Here is a 22,921-nt window from a genome sequence, read left to right as displayed (position 1 = left end):
CACCAGGCACTTTGATCAATCAACTTTTTGAAAAGTTGCATGGATTTGTAAATTCCTTTTTCCACATAGTCACATAAATCCATATTTGGGTGCCAAGATCCCAGACCAGGCATTATCTCACATCAGTGATCCCATTTACTTATGTACTTAAGGATGTTGAAGCACTCTATATACTTGTACTTAAGTACTTGAATTTTTCTGTACTTAGTACATTTTAAAGGCACTCAAAGCATAAGTAACTATTTTTTTAGCAAATTTTTTTTTTTCAAAATAGTTTTTTTTTAAACTATCACATCTCTCCCAAGTGTCCCGGATTCTGGCTGGTCCCACAGAGCCCACTGTCCTGGCTTGAGATTTTCAGGCTCTAAATTCCAGTTTCAGGCCTTTTTTTTGTTGGCTGTGCTATTGCACCATCCCGGGAGGGTGGCTGCCCTGACCCCTTCACTTGTGATTGGTCACTACGACTGCCAGGGGGGAGATTCCCTGCCCAGCCTGGCCCAGTGGAGGGGTGGAAAGTGGGTGGTAGGGTGGAGGGAGAACAGGAAGACATATACCTCTCAGTGTCCTGCATTGAACAAGCCCAATAGCTGCATCTGGGGAAGTTTGGGGTAGGAAACACCTTATCAGTCACTGGGCACACTCCTATGGTGAAGGGGCTTTTGGGAAATCAAAGCCTTAGCAATTTCTTAGTCTGCTTCTGCTTTTCATTGTTGTTCTTTCTGTCTTTCTTTTCCACTATTTGCTTACATTATTTAGGTTATTGTCCATATATTGACCAGACAACTGAAGAGAATACGGGAGTTGAAAGTACTTGTGCTTATGCTTCTACTTTTACCTATAAGCACATAAGTACTATTCCGTACCATACTTGTACTTCAGTACTGGTGTGCTTGGAACTTATACAGAAGTACTCATGCAAGACTGTGCCACGTTCCCAAGCCTGGTTTTCTCCTAACTTTACTTGAATTGGAAAGTTCTTTGTTTACATTTTACAGTCTAATTTATTTAAGAGTTATATGTAGATCCAGACTTTCTAAAAAAGTGGTCACAATTAAAATGTACTAAGTGTAGCAGTATCTGATTCCTATGTACCGCATATCTCTTGGGTATCAGTGAGTTAGTGACTCACTCATTGCTGGCAGTCATAGATATTGAGGGTATTATACTATCTGTACTTGTCAATTGTTTGCAGCTGCAATACAGACATTTCCTATTGCTCATGAATGCAAATTTCTATCAACCTATAACGGGTAAAAAAGGTGAAAAGAGAGTATACTGTAAACTGTCATTGTACTTTGTTGTATTGGGTTACACTGGGCCACACTTTGATACTTCAAATCACAATCAAAGTGGCAAACTGTATAATAATATATGAAATAACACATATTTGAGAGTTTTCTTCTCCTCCCATCACTGTCTAGTCATGAAAGCTCATGCTGCAATCTGTCTGTTAGTCTATAAGGTGCCACAGGACTCTTTGCTGCTTTTACTAGATTGTATCTAGTTTGCATATCAATTCCAGCTCAACTTAGGTTTAAATAGGGACTGGGAATGGCTGAACTATTACAAATATTGAATCTATCTCCCCTTGTAAGTATTCTCACACTTCTTATCAAACTGTCTGTACTGGGCTATCTTGATTATCACTTCAAAAGTTTTTTTTCCTTACTTAATTGGCCTCTCAGAGTTGGTAAGACAACTCCCACCTTTTCATGCTCTCTGTATGTGTATCTATATCTCCTCAATATATGTTCCATTCCATGCATTCGAAGAAGTGGGCTGTAGCCCACGAAAGCTTATGCTCAAATAAATTTGTTAGTCTCTAAGGTGCCACAAGTACTCCTGTTCTTTTTATACATCTTCAGTCTTTCTCATTTCCTGTAATTGCACACCATGACGTAATCTCTAAACACACTTTCTCCCCAAGAGAAAACAATTTCTTCTAATATTTTATATAAAGTCAACCATCCTATGTAGAAAATTAAGATGTTTTATCTCTTGCAGATCATAAGGAACTGAACCAAAAAAAGCATATGAACTTAACAGTCTTTGAACTAATTTTGAGCTAATTTTAACGATCTAATGGCAGTCTTAAAAGATGCTGCTACCTTTTCAGGTTGTCCAATATATCTTTGCTTATAAAACCCCACATGCTAAAAAATAGAGAACAGATTAAAATTATAAAGAAATACTCTACTTATTCTTTATTAGTTTCCACCTCTCTCCCTTTCTCCTTAAAATCTTAAGCATTTTATTTTTCATTCACAGACAAGTAATGCAATGATTTGATGACAATCAAATTGGAATATCATCTCTCTTGCTTCATATGGTGCATTTTCTGTAAGTTGTATTAGTTTTTATTTGTTTTCTGTGTACGGCAATTTTGATAGATGTAGAAAATTCCCTCCCTGTACCCTGCTTCCCTGCTGCCGAGGTAACTTTCATCTTGTATAGCTATTTATACTTCAACAAAATGGGCCACATCCTGGCTTCTGCTCTGGCAATTCAAAAGGGATGAAAAGTTTGTTTAAATAGTCAGCTGTCCACTTCTCTTGTGTCAGCTACGATGGCTGACTTTATGCCACACACTCCAACAGCCTCCAGACTTGAAGTCATCCTTGGCTGTAAAGGATATGACTGTTGAAGGCCATTACTGCTGGCACAAGTTAGAGTGTCCCTAAAGCTGCTGTAACTTGTTCTGGAAGCCAGTGTGGGTTCTGAGGTATTCTGGGGCAGGACTCTCTCAGTCTCTCCAGTGAAAGCTGTTCCACTGTGTATAAATAAATGTTAATTGGGCCAAAGTGTTAATTAGAATGACTCTATCACCATGGTTAGTGAACTCACCTAGGAGATCCAGATTCCAGTCCCTGCTACAATGAGTATTTATTTATGCAAAGTGGAACACATTCAACAGGAGAGATTGAGAGAACCCTACCCCAGAATATCCCATAATCTAGTGGAGAGGGCTGGGAGGTGGGAGACCCACATTCAAATCCTTTTCCACATCAGGTAGAGAGAGAAAATGAATCCAGGTCTCCCATATCCTGCGTGAGTACCCTAACCTATGGGATAAAAGTTATAAGGGGGGGGCATCACCTCTGCCTCTGTCTAACTCCAGGAAAGGATTCATAGCTGTGAATCCCATGTGGATCTAGGTACCTAACTCCCTTTGAGGGTTGATGCTTAGACCACACCCCTCTCTTTGGCATTTTCTATTGACTTCCTTTGCTTGCTAAATCTTTTATGCAGCTTCTTGTTGAACTTGTTGGCATTTGTGAGTCCCATTGTTAGGCACCTAACTCTCCCCATGCATTGTATAGGGAGTCTGGGTGCCTAACTCAGGGTTGTGAATTCCAATTGGCAGCAGGGTGTCTAAAAGTTAGGCATTTCAATGTCTAAGTCCCCTGTAAATAGGTTAGACAGGCCCAGGGGGGGAGGAGAAACACGGAGGAGAAGTGACTTGTCCAAGCTCACACAGCAGGTCAGTGGCAGAACCAGTATAAACCCCCAAATGTCATGACTTCCTGGTCACTAAGATACACATGACTAGACGATACTTTCTGCCCTTAGGAACTCAGCACCACACAGCCTCAGGCTGATACTTCATCAGGCACTTTGACAACCTTCAGAGTGAAAGGCCCTATATTAATGTACACTGTTCTATTATTATATTGTTGGAACTGAATATGACTCTGACTATCACTGCAAATGATCTGAACAGCCCGTGCATTGGTCTGTGTCAGAAGTACTGTGGTACAGTCAGAGTGATACTTCCCTTGCTTGCTAAGTCTTTTGTGTTTAGGACTGAGAAGGCTGTTGAAGTGTAAAAGGTAAACTGCTTGTTTTATTGCTTATATTGATTTCAGTGTGAATAATAGGATGCATTGTGGATAGGTAACGCTGCCTTCTGTCCTACAAGCTACTTTTTGAAACTGAAATAATAAATCTCATAAATTGTATATTCAGATAGTAAACTGCACATTTGTAAGACTGCTTCATTTATTTCCATAAAAGCTTCTCTTGAAACATGGGAATTGTTTGCCAAGGAGTCAATCAGGTGAGCCAACGTGTTATTGATTCCTCTATTGCTCTGCATCATTTAAAAATAGCATCAAAATTGTAAAGCATAAAACCTTATACTTTACTGTGCTCTAGGTCCACTCCCTCCATCTTGTTCCTTATGTGGCAAACTGGCATGCAAAGCCTGCTTGGTTTATTACACCTTTAAGGTCAATTTTAGGTTTTGTCTTGCGTGTTTGGTGACAAATTGATTATTCACAATTGGATTTTTGTAGTTGTAAGAAGCCAGCTATTCTATTATACTATGGGCGCGTATATTAGGAAGCATAAATAGTTAAATACCTATTTATTAAATAGATATGTTTTCAAAATATAAGTGACTTGGCTTGTCACAGTTGCTGATTTGGCAGGGATCAGTATAGCAGTCTTGAACACAATCCACGAAAAGCCCATGAGTAGCAGAAAGGTGCTTCACTTTAGTTCAAACAAATCTGTTCGGAATTTTTGCTTCTGTTACTCAGATAAGTCACAAATATCTAACAGCTTAAATAAACGGAAGTTTTCTGTTTTAGCACTTGTTGAATTTCTTCGCATCATCTCTCAGCTGCAAATAACATACAGTGCTAACTGTTCTGAATTTACTGGAACAGTAAAAAAAAAAAAAAACCGACTTAGACATGCTATATTAAGAGAAATCAGTTCTGTAATGGTATTTCGTCTGACACTTCTGATCATCCTTACTTCATATTCTGGGGAAAATCCTATTGGTTCAATGGCAGTTCAGCATTCGAACAAAAACAAACTTTAAAACCTCTAAATTTTTCATGAAATGGAACGCTTGTTTTCTGGCCAGCCCAAAGTGGCAGTATGTCAAAGTGCTGTAATAAAAAAGGAAAACTAAATTCTCAAATTTGGCCAGGACTTGGGGGATAATATCTTTACTCTTGTGAAAAGTGCCACAAATGATGAGGACCTTGGCTATATACCTCATCAGAGACAGCACTTCCAACAGCACAAAGAGCTCTAGGTTCACAATGGACTATTGGCATAAGTAGGTCCACTGAAGTAGCAGGTACGGCAGCAGTATTTGCTGTGCTACTTCAGGGTGTGGTCACCCCTGCCAAAATGAGCCTTGGTTCTGGCTGACTCCAGTAGTATCTGACAAGGAATCCACTGTTCAGGGTAACAAGTGAGAGCCAATGGTGGACCTGACGGAGAAGGGAAAATATCCCCAAATGATGGTGAAAGCTGATGAGCTACAGTCTCAGAAACCATCTGCTATACACAGAAGGGTTTCTAGGAAGGGGTTGGAGTCCCCCCTCCTCAAAATCACCACTCTACATCTTCCTTGTCCCAAGGAGATAGAGTGAATTATGGGACATCCAATAAAACATGATCCACGCTTTAGGCCAAAGTCCATTATGCCCATTATTGATTTCAGAAAATCCACCAGATTTGCCACGTGGAATGTACTGACCCTAATCAAGGTTTCACTAATCTGTGAGTTGAAAAGATGCAATGTTGCAGTTGCTAGAATAACCGAGGTGAGGCTCATGAATTATGGTCAACGTTCTGTGGAGGATACGTGCATATTGTACTCTTGAGGAGACAGGCACATAAATGGGGTGGCACTCATCCTCTGTCTACCTTTTAATAAATCACTTACAATGTGGCACCCTATTTCTGATTGACTGCTATATGCCAGGTTGAGGCATTGCCATGAGCAATTGTCTATCATTGTAACCTATGCTCCAATTGAAGAAGCTACAGATGCTAAAAAAGATTAATTTTATCAGCAGCAGGCAGAAGTAATCCAATCTGTTCCATCTCACAAAGATACACAAAGATTTATTATACACAAAGATATGAATTGCACACCAAGTTGTCCCAGAAATGGTTTAAAAATTATTCTCAGGCCATTTTGCTCTGTAACAGTAAATGACAATTCTGTGAGATTAATCTCCTTTTGTGCTTCTCACAACATTACCTTCACTGGCAATTGGTCCAGGATTTTAGATATCTATTGGGAAAGATAGATATCCAAAAATGGGCAGATGAGGAAAGAGCTGGACCATATATTGGTCCAGAATCATAGCATATAGTGAGGTCATACTACTGTACCTTTACTGAAGTACAGAAGCCGCAGAAAATACTGACCGTTGTCTCTTTTTTTCCGAAAATGTCAATCACTCCTGATTTTAACGTAAGAAGTTTACCTAACATATCACATCAGGATCAACACATCTGTGAAAATTCAGTACTTGTTAATAAGTACTCTGTCACATTACAAAATAAATTTAATGCACTTGGTATTCTCCTCCATGACAAAGAATTAACTTGCAAACCCATAAGCACAGTCATCAAAGAAGCCATAGACACCATCCCAGAACTGAAATGCTATAAGCAACAGTCCTGCTATCCAATGAGACATTTCAAATTTTGCAAGAAAAATCTGAGGCCAGAAAGCACCATTAAGACACTGAACATAAATATTCACTAAATATTTTTCTAGCAAAAGCAAAAGCAGTTTGTGAAGCTAATTTTGAGAATTTAGCAAAGGAGGCAAAATCTAATAAATTGATCTTGAATGAATTGAATCACTTTAATCCAAACCTGGACTTCATGTGGGGTCTATGCTGATAAACAAGGCTGATGGTAAAATATTTTTAACCCAAGAAGTCCTGCAAAGATGGAAAAAATATTATGAGTCCACATTTATCCATCCTGAATTGACTACATGTCCTGATCTGGATGCATTAAAAGTAGATACAATCCTTGACTCCGAAACCTGTGTAGATGCATCTATGCTGGAAAAGATTCAGTCTGCCATAAAAGAAACTGCAAAGTGCATATGCTGTCAGACCCAACAGCATAACACCCGAACTTCTCAGGTGCTCCATACAGCCCATAAGTTTAGCATTCAGTAAATTCTTTGTCCAGACTTGGACTATTGTGAAGCACCAATGGAGTGGAAGGAAGGTATCATTATCTTGCTCTATAATGGGAAAGGCCCACTCACTGAGTACAGTAGCCACAGGCCAATAACTCTGCTCCTAGTTCCTGGAATAGTCTTCACACATGTCCTACTCACCCGGCTCCAGCCTCTTCTTGTGAAACATAACCCAGAGCAATCAGGCTTCACTGCCAAACAGTTTACAATGGGCAACGTATTTGCTCTCTGTCTTTTATCTGAGATGCTTAATGAATTCAATTCTTAAACACAAATAAAAAGCTTACAAGAAGTGGAAGATTGGACAAATAGCCAGGGAGGAGTATAAAAGTATTGTTCAGGCATGCAGGTGTGAAATCAGGAAGGCCAAATCACACTTGGAGTTGCAGCTAGCCGGAGATGTTAGGAGTAACAAGAAGGGTTTCTTTAGGTATGTTAGCAACAGGAAGAAAGTCAAGGAAAGTGTGGGCCCCTTGCTGAATGAGGGAGGGAACCTAGTGACAGAGAATGTTGAGAAAGCTAGTGTACTCAATGCTTTTTTTGCCTCTGTCTTCACAGACAAGGTCAGCTCCCAGACAGCTGCACTCTGCAGCACGGTATGGGGAGGAGGTGACCAGCTCTCTGTGGAGAAAGAAGTAGTTTGGGGCTATTTAGGAAAGCTGGACGAGCACAAGTCCATGGGGCCGGATGCGCTGCATCCGAGGGTGCTAAAGGAGTTGGCCGATGAGATTGTAGAGCCATTGGCCATTATCTTTGAAAAATCATGGCGATCGGGGGAGGTCCCAGATGACTGGAAAAAAGCTAATGTAGTGCCCATCTTTAAAAAAGGGAAGAAGGAAGATCCAGGGAACTACAGGCCAGTCAGTCTCACCTCAGTCCCTGGAAAAATCATGGAACAGGTCCTCAAGGAATCAATCCTGAACCACTTAAAGGAGGGGAAAGTGATCAGGAACAGTCAGCATGGATTCACCAAGGGCAAGTCATGCCTGACTAACCTAATTGCCTTCTATGATGAGATAACCGGCTCTGTGGATGAGGGGAAAGCAGTGGATGTACTATTTCTGGACTTTAGCTAAGCTTTTGATACAGTCTCCCACAGTATTCTTGCCAGCAAGTTAAAGAAGTCTGGGCTGGATGAATGGACAGTAAGGTGGATAGAAAACTGGCTAGATGGTCGGGCTCAACGGGTAGTGATCAATGGTTCCATGTCTAGTTGGCAGCCGGTATCAAGTGGAGTGCCCCAAGGGTCGGTGCTGGGGCCGGTTTTATTCAATATCTTCATTAACGATCTGGAGGATGGTGTGGACTGCACCCTTAGCAAGTTTGCAGATGACACTAAACTGGGAGGAGTGGTTGATACGCTGGAGGGTAGGGATAGGATACAGAGGGACCTAGACAAATTAGAGGATTGGGCCAAAAGAAACCGGATGAGGTTCAACAAGGACAAGTGCAGAGTCCTGCACTTAGGACGGAAGAATCCCATGCACTGCTACAGACTAGGAACCGAATGGCTGGGCAGCAGTTCTGCAGAAAAGGACCTAGGGGTTACGGTGGACGAAAAGCTGAATATGAGTCAACAGTGTGCCCTTGTTGCCAAGAAGGCTAATGGCATTTTGGGTTGTATAAGTAGGGGCATTTCCAGCAGATCGAGGGATGTGATCATTCCCCTCTACTCAGCACTGGTGAGGCCTCATTTGGAGTACTGTGTCCAGTTTTGGGCCCCACACTACAAGAAGGATGTGGATAAATTGGAGAGAGTCCAGCGGAGGGCAACAAAAATGATTAGGGGGCTGGAGCACATGACTTATGAGGAGAAGCTGAGGGAACTGGGATTGTTTAGTCTGCAGAAGAGAAGAATGAGGGGGGATTTGATAGCTGCTTTCAGCTACCTGAAAGGGGGTTCCACAGAGGATGGATCTAGACTGTTCTCAGTGGTAGAAGATGACAGAACAAGGAGTAATGGTCTCAAGTTGCAGAGGGGGAGGTTTAGGTTGGATATTAGGAAAAACTTTTTCACTAGTAGGGTGGTGAAGAACTGGAATGGGTTACTTAGGGAGGTAGTGGAATCTTCTTCCTTAGAGGTTTTTAAGGTCAGGCTTGACAAAGCCCTGGCTGGGATGATTTAGTTGGGTTTGGTCCTGCTTTGAGCAGGGGGTTGGACTAGATGACCTCCTGAGGTCCCTTCCAACCCTGAGATTCTATGATTCTATGAATTCAACCAGCCATTGACAGCAGCATACGTAGACCTTAAAGGCAGCCTTCCATTCCATCAATAGAGTGGCCTGGGGGGACCTATTGTTCTGACTGGTTTCACACTTTATCTGTGGTGAATCAGGGATATGTCCTGGCATCCCTGTTGTACCACACAACATATTGGCTCCTTGAACATATCTCCACAAATATCAGTAGAACAGTCAGTTTAACATGTTTTACCAGCCTGGATTGTGTGTATGATGTTGTCTGCTTAAGTCAGGATCTTAAAGACCTCAAAGATGCACTATAGTTTCCTATAGGGGCAGCTATCCTTGGGCTAAGGGTTTCTTGGGCAAAAACAAAAATCTAAAGTGTTGGCATAAATGATGTTATATAAGAGATTTGTGCTTCCAGGCAAACTGTGAAAGTAATAGATGACTTTATCTATCTAGTCCAGTGGTGAGCAGCATGTGCCCCATCAGGGTAATCTGATTGTGTGCCACAAGTCATTTTGCTGATGTTGACTGTCTGCAAGCATGGCCCTCTGCAGCTCCCAGTGACTGGGGTTTGCCGTTCCCAGCCAATGGGAGCTGCGGGAAGTGGTGCACTGCAGGGACATGCTGGCCGCCTTCCTACAACTCCCATTGGCTGGAAACAGTGAACCGTGGCCACTGGGAGCTGTGGGGAGCTGTGTCTGCGGATGGTCAATGTCAGCAAAATGTCTTGCGGCCTGCAATCAGATTACCCTGATGGGCTGCATGCACCCATGGGCCGCAGGTTGCCCACCACTGATCTAGTCAATACACTGTCATCAGTCAGGCACAGCCATGCAGACATCCTAAGGAAAATAGGTTTAGAAGAAGTTGAAACTGTATACAAATGTATGGATTTACTAAACCTGTGTACTCCCATTCCTATTATATGGATCTGAAATATGAGTCTTGCTTAAACAAGGTATCAGGTGGCTGGATGCATTTCATATGTGTTGCCAGCCAGAACTCATTGGTATAAGGTGATTTGACTTTATCAATAATGGGATGTATCTTTGAGAACTGACCTTGAGAAGATTGAAGCCATCATTGGCCACCACTGGCTGGCCCTTTTTGGTCACATTGCCCTTCTCAGAGACAAAGTCCTTGTCCACATTAAGCTCTGAAGATCAGACTTGAGGTCAGGAGGGGGTACTTCCCGGTCACAGACTGGTGGCAGTCACATGGTTGTCCATGATTAACCTGCATGCATCAAAAACTTGGGAGTTTTTAAATACCTGGAATAAAGTCATATAGCATGGCTATGGGCATTCAGCGTTACATACCTCTGCTCTATAAAGCCAATCAACAACAAATACCCCAAGAATTACTCTGATAAATGGACCCTGCTTAGTTTGTGAAATCTAAGTAGGTCATGGCCCAAAGTGGTATTGTTGTAGCTTGACAATGAATTTTAAAAGTGTTAGAAATATCTATTACTGGCTGTTAAAAAGACAATTTAGTAAAATTATGAAATCGACTATGTCTGGAGTGGCTGAAAAATATATTTTTGTAATAGTAGTGTAACAGCAAATGTGACACAGCATTGCATATGAACAAATAATACCACTTACAAGAAACATGTTGGGAGAGCCCTGTTTAAATCGTACCTTCCCCTCTGGCAAAGAAGGGGGAACTAAACTGGTCTAAATGTTATAAGGTGAGCACCACAACCACCTCCTCCTCCTCAAAGAGCATGGTTGCCTAAATCCATAAGAGGGTGCATAGCCGAAAATCTCAAGCAATGATAGACACTGCCCTGCAGCCTGGATTTATGTGCATATTGCCATGAGAGAGGCAGGGCTTAGCACACACCCCTCTTGTTGGCATCTCCCATTGGCTAGCTTATGTGGCTCCCCACCTAATGCATTGGCTTTTGTGAATCACAAGTTTTGTCAAATGAAACACAGTCTCTAGCTCCCTGGATCAGATGTCTACAGTTCTGCAGATACATATGTGCTCCCTGACAATGGACACAGCTAAGTCAGGGACACTCCACTGCTCCCTTGGCCAGACAAAGACACTGCCCCAGGGATGTATTCTTATACACAGATACAAACAAGTTACACATCATTCCTGACGTATTGAGGTGCAACCCCTCTACATAGCAAGGTAAAACTCCTCTACGCAGTAAGGTGTCATCTCTCACCTTGTACATGTTGGTTAGAACAAAACAACTCCATCCATCATAGTACCCGTTTGCCCCGTCTTTAGGATGGGTTCGCCTGATGTTATCTGTGTGTAATGTGCAAGTATCGGAGTGTTCTGGTATCATCCTGGCATATGTTTGTATCTCTAGTGTCCAGTAACTTTTAGGTATGTGCATTTTTGCAACATCAGCCCTTTTGTTGCCAGCTTCTGAGAGCAGGGCCTGCCTCTGGGTCACAGCTTAACTTTGCTTTATGTTAGCAAAGACTTGACCATTACTTTAGTTCAGGCCTTAGGCCTCAGACTGGGTCTCTGATAAGGGTTTATGTTTCAGGGCCTCATCTTACTACATCAGGGCTCATCAGGTCAAGCAAATAGGAGCTTCCGGGTTTCTAGCATTGACTCAGTTAGGGTATGTCTACACTGTAATTAGACAGCTGCAGCTGGCCTGTGCCAGCTGACTCGGGGTTGCAGGGATCAGGCTAAAGGGCTGTTTAATTGTGGTGTAGACATTCAGGCTCAGGCTGCAGCCTGAACTATGGGACCCTCTCACCTTGCAGAGTCCTAGAACCCAGGCTCCAGCTCAAGCCTGAACATCTACATGGCAATTAAACAGCGCTGTGAGCCTCACCCCACGAGCCCAAGTCAGCTGGCATGGGCCAACCATGCGTGTCTAATTGCAGCGTAGACATACACTTACTGTCTCTGGGGATCCTTTGCTGCTGCTGTCCCATAAGTCCCACCCAGATTTGCACCCTGTTGTAATATCCAGTAGTCATGGCTTATTGTGCATGTGGCTTTGTCCACAATTCCTGGGGTTTCCTCCCTGACTCCAGCTTCTGTGCAGCTCCTAGCTCTTTGTGCACCTGCTGCCTCTCAAAGAGCCAGGCCACTTCCCGGTTCAGGACCTATCTCCTTACCTTGCCAGGAGGAAGGGGATGTGCAGTGGAGAGAAGGCTGATGAGAGTTATAGTCCTCTGCTTAGCAGCCCCATCACAGTATATATGTCATACTTGTTCCTTCAGCGTACAATACAATTTAGGCTTAATTCTAAGCATATTTAACATAAGTCTAAACATTTGCCTTTCCTGATATTATTGTTTGCATTGTTCATAGATTCCAAGGCCAGAAGGGTCCATTGTTCTCATCTAGTCTGAAATCCTATATAACATAGGCCACAGAACTCCCCCAAAATAATTCCTAGAACATATATTTTAGAAAAACATCCACTCTTAATTTTAAAATGGTCAGTGATGGACAATCCACCACAACCCTTGGTAAGTTGTTCCAGTGGTTAATTATGTCTTATTTCCAGTCTGAATTGGTTTAGCTTCAACTTCCAGCTATTGGATTGTGTTACACCTTTCTCTTCTATACTGAATAGCCCATTATTAAATATGTGTTCCCCATGTAGGGAACTTGTGGACTATAATCAAGTAACTTCTTCACCTTCTCTTTATTAAGCTAAAAAAAATGAACTCCTTGAGTCTATCACTGTAAGACATGTTTTGGAACCTTTAATAATTCCTGTGACTCTTCTCTGAAACCTCCCCAATGTTTCCACACCCTTCTTGAATTGTGGACACCAGAACTGGACACAGTATTCCAGAAGTGGTTGCACCGGGGCCAAACACAGAGGTAAAATAACTTTTCTCCTCCAATTTGAGATTCCCTTATTATGCATTCAAGGATTGGGTTAGCCCTTTTGAGCACAACATCACACTGGAAGCTTATATTCAGCTGATTATCCACCATGACCCCGAGGTTTTTTTCTTCAGAGTCATTGCTTCCCAGGATAGAGTTCTTTATCATTTTTGTGTTGTATTGCAATGGTGCCTAAAGGCCCAAAACAAGGGCCATGTTCCTATTGTGCTAAGCACTGTACATATATAATGGAAAGATTGTCTCAGCCCCCAAAAGTTTACATTTAAGTAATGTTCTAATTTATGTGTATATATCAGTATGCTATTGGTGTGCTATGGGTGAACAGGAAAATATTTGCCTTCCCTTTTTCCCCCCAATCTTATCAGTCCTCTTACTTATTCTATCGTTTGGTTCTCTCTCCATAACATAAAAATGTCAAAATAATTCTAAGGACAGGCACACTAAGAGCTATTTATATTTATTATTTTCTTCAGAACTATTTTCTTTGATGGCCTTAGAAATGTATCCTATATGTGCATTATACGCTGTTTTAAATAAACATCTACCTACGTTTCCTGAATATTCTTAATTCACTATGTTTTACCAAAGATTGTCAGTCCTGGCGTTTGGACCCATTGCCAGCATGAACAAATTCCATTATTTTTCTGTAGTATTTCCTTCCACTGAGACACTTCAGAATCTCTTCTTCTAATAAAAATCACTGGTATTTACATATTGTGCCATTTGGATGGCACTGACAACTGACAAATTCCTCTCTCAAGGGATTGTAGTCCCCAACAGACTTAACACAGAAAGTGATGATAATAAACAGCAGGGCTATGGGAGGACAAACATTGCAAAAGTCAGAGATCATGAGATCAGCTTATTGTTTTTCAGGTAGATTTTTTCCAAGTATATCATTAATTCTATAATAATATCATTATTTATTGTATTACTGTAGAATCAAGGAGCCACAGTCATGGACCATGACCCCCCTGTGGTAGGTCCTGTTCAAACACAGAACAAAAAAGACAGTCTGTGCCCCAATGAGCTTAAAGTCTAAGTATAAAACAAGAATCACAAGATGGATACAGACTGACAAATGGGGTAGTTGAAGGAAGCAATGGATCAGTAATGGGCAACATGATAGGGAGTGATCTCAGCACACCAGCAGCCTAACCTTTTTCAAGCTTTATCAAATATTTGCAGATTGTGTCTGGAAAGGGAGCTGGGGTGGATGTCACTAATGGAAGACTAACAGATAAAAGGAATTCTGAGGAGAGATTTCAATAAAAATGGAGAAGCTGTGTGACACACAGGGCCATGGAGTATTAACCCATGCAAAGACAGTGTGGAAAAAAGGCAGAAGCAAGGGGCCTATCCAGACAAACTGAGCTGTCAAAACCCAGGGTATGAAGCAGCAACAACGATGAAGCAGCAACAAAAAAATGTAGGCAGGTGTGAAGCTGTGGAAGATATTGAATGTGATAATATGGATACTAAATGTGCTAAGAATGAGACTCAAAGCCCACGTAGGAACTCCATGAGGCATATGTATGATAATCACAACTGTGGCTGAGGAAGATTTTCGGTGGTAGCGTGTCAATGCAATATAAGGATCAGGAAAAGCGAAGAAGGGACAATAGAAGTAATCGAGAAAGAGCTGGCTAGGTTTGAACCAAAGTTTAGAGAGTATGGGTGGAGAGGTGGTAATATAATTCAGAAATGATACTGTACTCATACACCTACCCTTGTTAATGATCTTTCCTTATTACGTTTGTTCTAGATTTATCCAGAAAGCTCTTTAAGGCAGGTGCTTGTCACTTACTTGTTTGTAAAGCACTAATAAGCCTCTGGGGCATGTGTCTCAGTCACTCCTGTCTGTCTTTAAATGAGCCCATGGGCCCTCCTCATATGTGTGCCTCTATTGGAACTCTTTGCATGAGGGCTGTGCTGACATTAATGGAAATCATTTAAAATATTTTAAAGTCTTCTTCCGGAATCAAGTCCATGTGGAATTTATGAAGTGCCTTGGAACTTTTCACAGATTTTGAGTTGGCTCATTTGAGAGTTTGTACAGTCTGCAAAGGTGCCGTACAGACATTGCAAAGTTTGCCCTCAACATCAAGGTTATGCAAACTTTGTAAAGGAAGAGTAAGACTAGAATGAGGATCTAGCAACTCTGGAGTTCCATATGCATGTGAAAACCACAACTGATAAATAATTCTCCACCCCAAACCCCCACCACATTTCAAAGGCAACTTTTATCACCAGGGAAATCAAAGTCAAATACATACCTACACTGTCTTTGAGATATAATATCTAAAAAAGTTAGATTTTTTTAAAGAACACCTTCTTTTTAAATCCCTGTATTTCCCAAATGCTTTGTCTGATTTACCTTAAAACTTGGCAGAATTTCCTGTACTGTTTTAAGATGATACATGTGAAATTTTAGGCAGTTTGTTTTTGGTTTGGCCATATTATGCTCTTTTGGGGGTGAAGTGGAGGGGGAGTGTCAGTGGAAGGCTTGTCTCAACATTAATTATGGAAGAGGCTAGCGTCTCTCCATAATTGCTAAGCACACTCCAGTCATATAGATTACCTTAGACATGTGGTCACATCTGCTGACTCGGTTTTAACTTTCTGACATTTGGCAATGATAGCATTCAGGAAACACAAAATCATATTCAAACAGCTTGAAGGACTGCAAATCATACAGTAGGTCCTCAGTAAACTGAGTATAAGAAAGTAGATATTTAAGCAACAGCAAAGGTAAGTTTGTATGTCCCCTTTCCCTCCCCCCTTCCCCCCCTCAGTGAAAACAATGGAAAAATGGGTAGGTCAGTGCTATCCCAAACTCAGCTTGACAAGATGATGTCATAAAAGTAAAGGAATCATCCAGGAGTTTGGAACAGTTAATAAAATATTACATTGAAGACGGGCAATCTATAGCATTAGGAAGGACAAGTTGATTATGGACATTAGGTCTTCTTTCCATAGGAAAGTGGAAGCAGCCTACAAAACTGCCAAGCACTGAGTCTTATCATTTTTGAAGTGAAGAGTCAAATGCCATTTTTCTTTGCTTGTCAAAAGGAAGAAATTATCCTCCACAGCTACTTGTTATTATCCACCATCTGTGTGATAGCTTCTCATAATTACTTACATACGGTGTCTTTGATAAGCCTTATTCCTGATAAACAGAAAATAAAATTAACTCTCATGCAAGATCAGTTGCAAAGATGACTTGGAATAAATATAGTAGCTTTAATTTTTCCCTTTCAGAAACCTGACAAGACAGCTGCTAAAACACGCACTTAGAAATCTTTGTTTAGAATGAAATTCTAAATGAAGCTAGGGCCTTTGAAGGCTACATGTGCTGCATGGTCAATTGGAAAGGAAACATTCAGGCGTCTGCTGTCTGAGAAGAATCAACAATTACGAAAAATAAGATAAATCAGAATTGCATAATAGTCAGATTTCTTTCTCTCGCTCTCTCTTTTTTTTTTCCACTGAATTTTAAAATCAACACCTGGGTTAGACATTGGTAATGGAACATGAAATCAAGTACATTCAAGGAGATTAAAACAATGTGGATTTTATTTATTTATTATTTAATTGATGCTGCACATCTGTTAAATACCGAAAGCTGGAAGTATGGTGGAAATTTCATGGGGTGGCGGGTCAATTATTACTGTATAAATAAATTATTGCTGTAGAAAGGAAAGGTATGGTGTAACCCACTTATCTCTGGTCAGAACATATCACCCATAAAGAAACAAATGGGGATGCATTCTCATAAAATAAGAAACTACAAATTGATTACATTGTTGTATATATGCACCATTTATGTTAATGATCATGAGAGGTATATAGTGTTTCACTGAGAGAAAATTGAAGTCTCAATACTGCTACTTCTCCAGTGCCTCCTAACTAACTCATAAATCTTTAAAGTACTGCTATTTTGTTAATTTATACCATAATTCTATATATGATGTTTCAAAGTTCCTTCACAAAGCATTTTAAATGAGTCCCTTTACAAAAGTGGCTTTTATTGTTCATTGGGGGTCAAATCCTTATTCTCTTAAATTCAGTGGGAGTTTTGCCAGGGATCAGTAATTAGGTCCTATGATCTAAGCATCTTAAATTCAAAGTGATTAAAAACAGACATTAAATAAAGTCTGCAAATAATTGGACAGAAATTAAAAAATGCAAAATAACTTGTATTGTGGAAATACAGATAGTAATCAAAAAGCAAGACCACATGTGTTAAAAGTGTGATCACCAGTAACATATGAATGAAATAACAAAGTGGAATTCTCTAAGTTCAACAACATCCTTTATGTTAAAAACAGCTTCCTTTGTATCTTTTATAACTTCTTTAATAAAAATAACTTTATTAGAATGTGGTAAATAACTTAACTCTTTTCTGAATTCCCCCCACCCCCAATTACAAGGTTGATTTTGCTTTGCCTGTGTTTGCATTAATTTTGTTTCTGCTTTCTATGGAAACTCTAGACAACAAATTCATTTGCATATATGTTCAAATAAACAGTATTAACCAAATATTAGAGAATATTTGTAGAAAGTGTAAATGTATAATCATGAGAATTTGCACCAGAAATCTGATTCCTAGAGTTACATTCATCCAATCACAGACCAGAAACAATAAATTATGATTTATGTTACCAATAAAACCTAAGGATTACATCTCATACTACAGATATGGATAAGATTTGAACAATCTATATTTAAAAATAATATTAATATTCTACAAAAAATAATTATTGTGACTTGGAAAGTATTTATGTTGTTATTTTCAGATTTATTTCTCCAGTTGTCAAGAGTGTTCAGAACAAACATTTAGGTTCAGATTAATTTCTAATAAACATGTAAATTATGTAAACCTGGAGTGTTCAAAACACAGTTAGAATTAACCAGTCTGTCTTTGGCTACCAACATAATCCTAGGTCCACAGTAAGGTAGATTTAAAGGACTATAAATGTTCACATAAAATATAGTTTTTTAGTTTTAAAGTGTACATTTTGACACCAGTAGACCATCAGGGCAACTATCCATAGACAAGCAGGTTGAAAGGAAATCCAGATGGTTAGAGGGATTATATTTTTAAGAGTTTTGTTTCATTTTTACCTCTATCTTGTCTCATCCCAAAAACTTTAGAACATAAAACTAAAACCATAACACAGCTAAAATAAAAGCTGTTTGTTAGCTAAAAAAAATGCCCAAACCACTTTTTTTTTTAAATTTCCATTGGCCAGATTTTGCTCAGAGTTGCACATAAGTATCTGCCATAATAGAAACAAGTTCCATTTCACATATGTGTAAATAACTATGCAAATAAGTAGACATCCTGATTTTTGGCAGCATTGTGCAAACTATACAGTACACTATAAGAGCTCTCAGAGACAGGATGGCACTCCTTATGTATATGTCCTCAAAAACCTGGAGGGACAGAAAACCCAGTAAAATCAATTGCTGTTGCAATGAAAAATCATCCTTCTTTCCCCTTCCAGCCCCTTCCCAAAAAAAAGGTCACTACCATCTCAAGGAAAGGACCTCTCAAACAACACATCACCCTCTAGTAGAATAGGGTTTCTCCAAATGGGAAGTAGTATTTGGATTTCGTTTAACAAATCCACTGGATTTGATTGACTCAGAACTGTATCTGAGGAGCTATGATCCAACTACTCCTTTTGATTTCTGACCATCAGAGCAAGATGTATATTATCCAGCTGGCCGACAGATGCAGGGGGAGAACATTGATTTTACAAAAGCAATCTTGACTGAAGGTGTCCCCAAAGGTATCTTTGTGATACATCAGGCCTCTGGGACAGCAGAGCTGCCCTGAGTCCTGCCACAGCCTGCACCAAAAACTGAGCAGGGACCTTGGCATGTTAGGATACATCTATACAGGGATAAAAGACCTGTGACTGACCCAGGTCAGCTGACTTGGGCTCTCAGGGCTAAAAATCACTGTAGACCTTCAGGCTTGGGCTGGAGCCCGAACTCCGGAACCGTTCACTCTTGCAGGGTCCCAGAGCTCAAGCGCCAGCCCAAGCCCAAGTGATTTTTTTAGTCCCAGAGCCCAAGTCCTGCAAGCTTGAGTGAGCTGACATGGCCAGCCATGAGTTTTAATCCCTGTGTAGACATAGCCTAAGTGACCACAGGAAAGTCAAATTCCACTCTATCTCCAAAGCTTTTGGAGAATTTGGTAAGAAAAAATGAACTCTGAATTTCAGAGCTATGGTGTTCAAACACAATCTCCTTCTTTATCAAGATCTGAAATTTGTAGTTCAGTCCAATGTCCAGGTGTGACATTTCTCAGCGTACCCAGGCTGTGAGTCACCTTGTTACACCTCTTCCTCCAGCAAGAGTGTCACATGTTTGTGCCCAATTGGGTGTCAGCTCCCTGAAACCACCAGCCTGTTAACTGCTCAGACAATCTTCTCTGGGCTATGCCAGTCCTTACTTTGCCTTGCTGGTTAAGAAAAGGTGCATCTCAGTCCCTGAGCACCTTTGAAGCTTCCCCTGTAGTGTCCAGCCTCTTCTCCACTGCTTACCAACTGTCCCTTAAGGCATAGTGTACAGACCAGCTTGTGTGATTCAACTCAGGATCAGCACTTAACTTAATACCACAGCACGGAAATATATTTGTAATTAAACCTACCATAAATTTATTATCAAAGATCAAGATTTAGGAGATAGTGAGTATAGATATCACTTGATAACAAAATGATAGCACACTTTCTAGAGGCTAAACTTTACTTAACATGCTAACCTCTAGTCTAAATAATTTTATCTCACCCCAAATGTCTTCTGCAGCATTTTCAACCAAGTCCAGTTGAGATCCCATTTTCATGAATATAAAAGCACTGTTTACTTCCTAGGTATAGGATAAAGGGGTGTCTTCCTTGACTTCCCGTATAGTCTCCACATTTCATTGTCTGCTCCCAGAGACAGAACAGCTTCCTGTGGTTCATTCTCTGTTATCCTGTCTCCCTGTTAACTTCACATCACCCTGTGCAGTTTGTATGTAAATAGGGCTTCCATTTTGTTGCTTTACAATGCTTAATTTACATGCAGCCCAAAAGAAACAGGTTTGTGCGCATTCTTTGCCTGGCAGAAACCTGTTTGTCAACTCTGCCTTGTTACAGACTTTAGGAATATATTGTCACATAGTGTGACACTGGCAGACCCTGTGCCAGCCCAAGCCTGAGCCCTACGCCCCCCCTGAACACTGACAAATGCATGGCTGGAAACCAGTCTGGTTACCTGTGTGTTAATATAGTTAAAATAGATATGAATGTTATAAGAATGTGTTTAGAATTCATAGAATGCTTGTGGGATGCTGCCTGTATTACTCCTATTTATAATATATGTATCCTGTGCTATAAGGTGTTTACTCTAACTATAAAATGTTTGTTCTGAAACTATGTAACTCAGCAAATGGGGGTGGGGGAGAAAGAGGGAGGGCTTCACCTAATGCAAAATGCCTGATTTCTACAGAAGGTGTTATCTCCTGTCCATCAGGAAAGACTATTGAATCCAAATGGGCCATTATGGAACAAAGACTTTGTTGATTGCTTGCCCCTCCCCCCAACACACACATGAAGAGATTACGTGCAGAAGCACTTATCCCATCAGGTTGGACTCTAGAGAGATAGGGATAAAAATCCCTGACCAGAATGAATTAGAGTGTTTATGTTGTTTGGACTCTAAGGGTCAAAGATTCCTGAACATAAGCAAGAGATCCCCAGGACTAATCTGGGTCAGCCCTAATCGACATATGTAGCTGTCACATTTCAGCAGCTCTATCACCATCTGAAATCTAAAACTACAACTCATTTGTGTGTATGTTTATTTGTTTTAACCTTGTAAATAACTCTTATTTCTTAGATAATAAATCCTTAGTTAGTTTGCTATAGGATTAGCTACAAGCATTGCCGTTGGTTTGAGATCTAAGTGCATATTGACCTGGGTTAAGTGACTTATCTTTTTGGACTGGGAGTAACCTGAATATTTTATCTTTGGTGTAAAGTGACCATTTATCACAGAGTCAAAGCTTGCCTGGATGGCAAGATAGATCGGGATGCCCAAGGGCACTGCCTGTGACTCCATGAAAAAGCTGTGTAGTGCCTTACTCCTACACTAGTTTACACTTGTTAGGTGAAGTCTAAGTATATAACTTCTAGCCAGTTTAGAGCTTGTGCCCTGCTTTTTAACAGCCTGCCCTAAGGTTGGTTTTCACACTTATGAAACACTCCAGACAAGTGGTGCTGGAACAATTTTTATAATGGGGGCGCTGAAGGTGGAAACCAGGTATTTGGGTTGTTATTACTACTTTACACCATCAGCACCCCTACGTCCAGCACTTGTGGTCCAGGCCTCATGACACATCTGTACATACATTTAATAATGATATTAATGGCTAGCATGGTCTTGGCTTTCATTTAAGATCTTACATAACAGTCTTTGGTGAACCAGGATGTACATACCAGGATCAGGATATTCTTGTAACGCCCTGCCAGTTGGCATTCAGAGATGTTAGGATCATATCATGGAAAATAGCTTAGAACATTTTAAAATTTGTTCCTACCTATATATAATTATGATAGGCTGGCTGAACACTTCTGGAGATAAGAGCAGCAGCCTCCATAGCTTGAGATGCAGAACCTGGTTTTAACTGGGGGCTGTAACAGAATCACATCCTCTGTTGATTGGGCACAGAAGAGGACACATCAAACTCTGAATAGTAGTTTACATAATATTTTTCATTAATCTTTCCCCTCACATCCCCCCTGCCCCCAAAAGATCCTTGTGTGGATTGTCATGATAGCTGCTTCACACTGTAGATTCATATAATGGAACCATTAGAAAATCAGTTGAGGAAAAAACCCCCTTTTTAATAACACCTTGCAACGGATTGAAATAACAAACTGTAAAATGTTCCTAATATAGATTTACAAGCATTTACATGAAAGACTGTCAAACTTCCTAAGAAGCCATAATGGCCTATCAAACAAATTATGTGCATTGATGGCCTGGTCTATCAACTATTGATTAATAGTTTTTAAGGCATAAAATTTTAGAAACTTTTTTTTCCCTAACCCTTTTCATAACTATTTCAAAAAGTGAATTTGCCCTGAGGTAATATCTGAAAAAAAGTACATCCTAAAGTGACAAACTCATCTTAACTAACTCCACTTTCCCTGCATATGAGACCTGATGAAATGTTCAGTGAGGGCTGAGAAAGAGAAAAATGGGAGATTAGTGACATTAACTGGAAGAATAATGTAAAATTACTCTTTGGATTCAGTTTTCCTGGAACCTAAATACTATGTCGTTTTTCTGCAGTTATTTCTTCTTTGTCATTTTGACCCGATGGAGGTTAAGAACAGTTAACTGTGCAACATGAAGCCTCTCATTAATACAGGCCAAATATAGCACTTCCCCACACTCCCTCAACTACAATCTTAATCTTGCCCTGGAGGACCAATTTTGCTGGTAATTGAAGCCTGTTTTCCTCTGGAGAAGATCAATTTAGTAACCACCTCAACACACTTTGAAATCCGCGCTTCCAGAAAAAAAGCAGTGCTTTCCTATCTGCTGTGCTCTACTCAGAATTGACCTGGAATATATCCAGATTGGCTTCTCAGAACTTTCAATGTGCAGAGTCAGGAGGGCTGAAAATAAACTCTATCAATACAATTTTTCCTTTCTCTCTTATGCTCCGGCTAGAGGCTGTGGGCCAAAATTTGCAGTGATTCAGTGGTTTTTCATGTTATGTAAATCGGGGTAGGATTTGGCCTCTCTGAGTTCTCTTTTCCACTACAAATGGTAAAACTCCTTATTCTCTCCCCACTAATTGCCTAGATTTCACTGAGTAAGTTCTTCCTTGAAAATTGAAAAAAACCCAACA

At 40.4% G+C, this 22,921-nt stretch overlaps 1 long non-coding RNA gene across 1 annotated transcript; it reads left to right on the top strand.

Annotated features, from left to right (window-relative positions):
* Positions 1–2,266: 2,266 nt before the first annotated feature.
* On the top strand, positions 2,267–22,546 carry LOC123372897. Its single transcript, XR_006580480.1, has 3 exons — positions 2,267–2,340; positions 4,015–4,057; positions 22,357–22,546. It is a non-coding gene; the product is annotated as an uncharacterized LOC123372897 (long non-coding RNA).
* The last annotated feature ends 375 nt before the right edge of the window (positions 22,547–22,921 follow it).

The sequence above is a fragment of the Mauremys mutica genome, chromosome 1 (assembly GCF_020497125.1).
Source record: "Mauremys mutica isolate MM-2020 ecotype Southern chromosome 1, ASM2049712v1, whole genome shotgun sequence".
NCBI lineage: Eukaryota > Metazoa > Chordata > Testudines > Geoemydidae > Mauremys > Mauremys mutica.
Note: the sequence above shows the minus strand (reverse complement) of the source record. Positions and strands in the feature narration are given on the sequence as shown.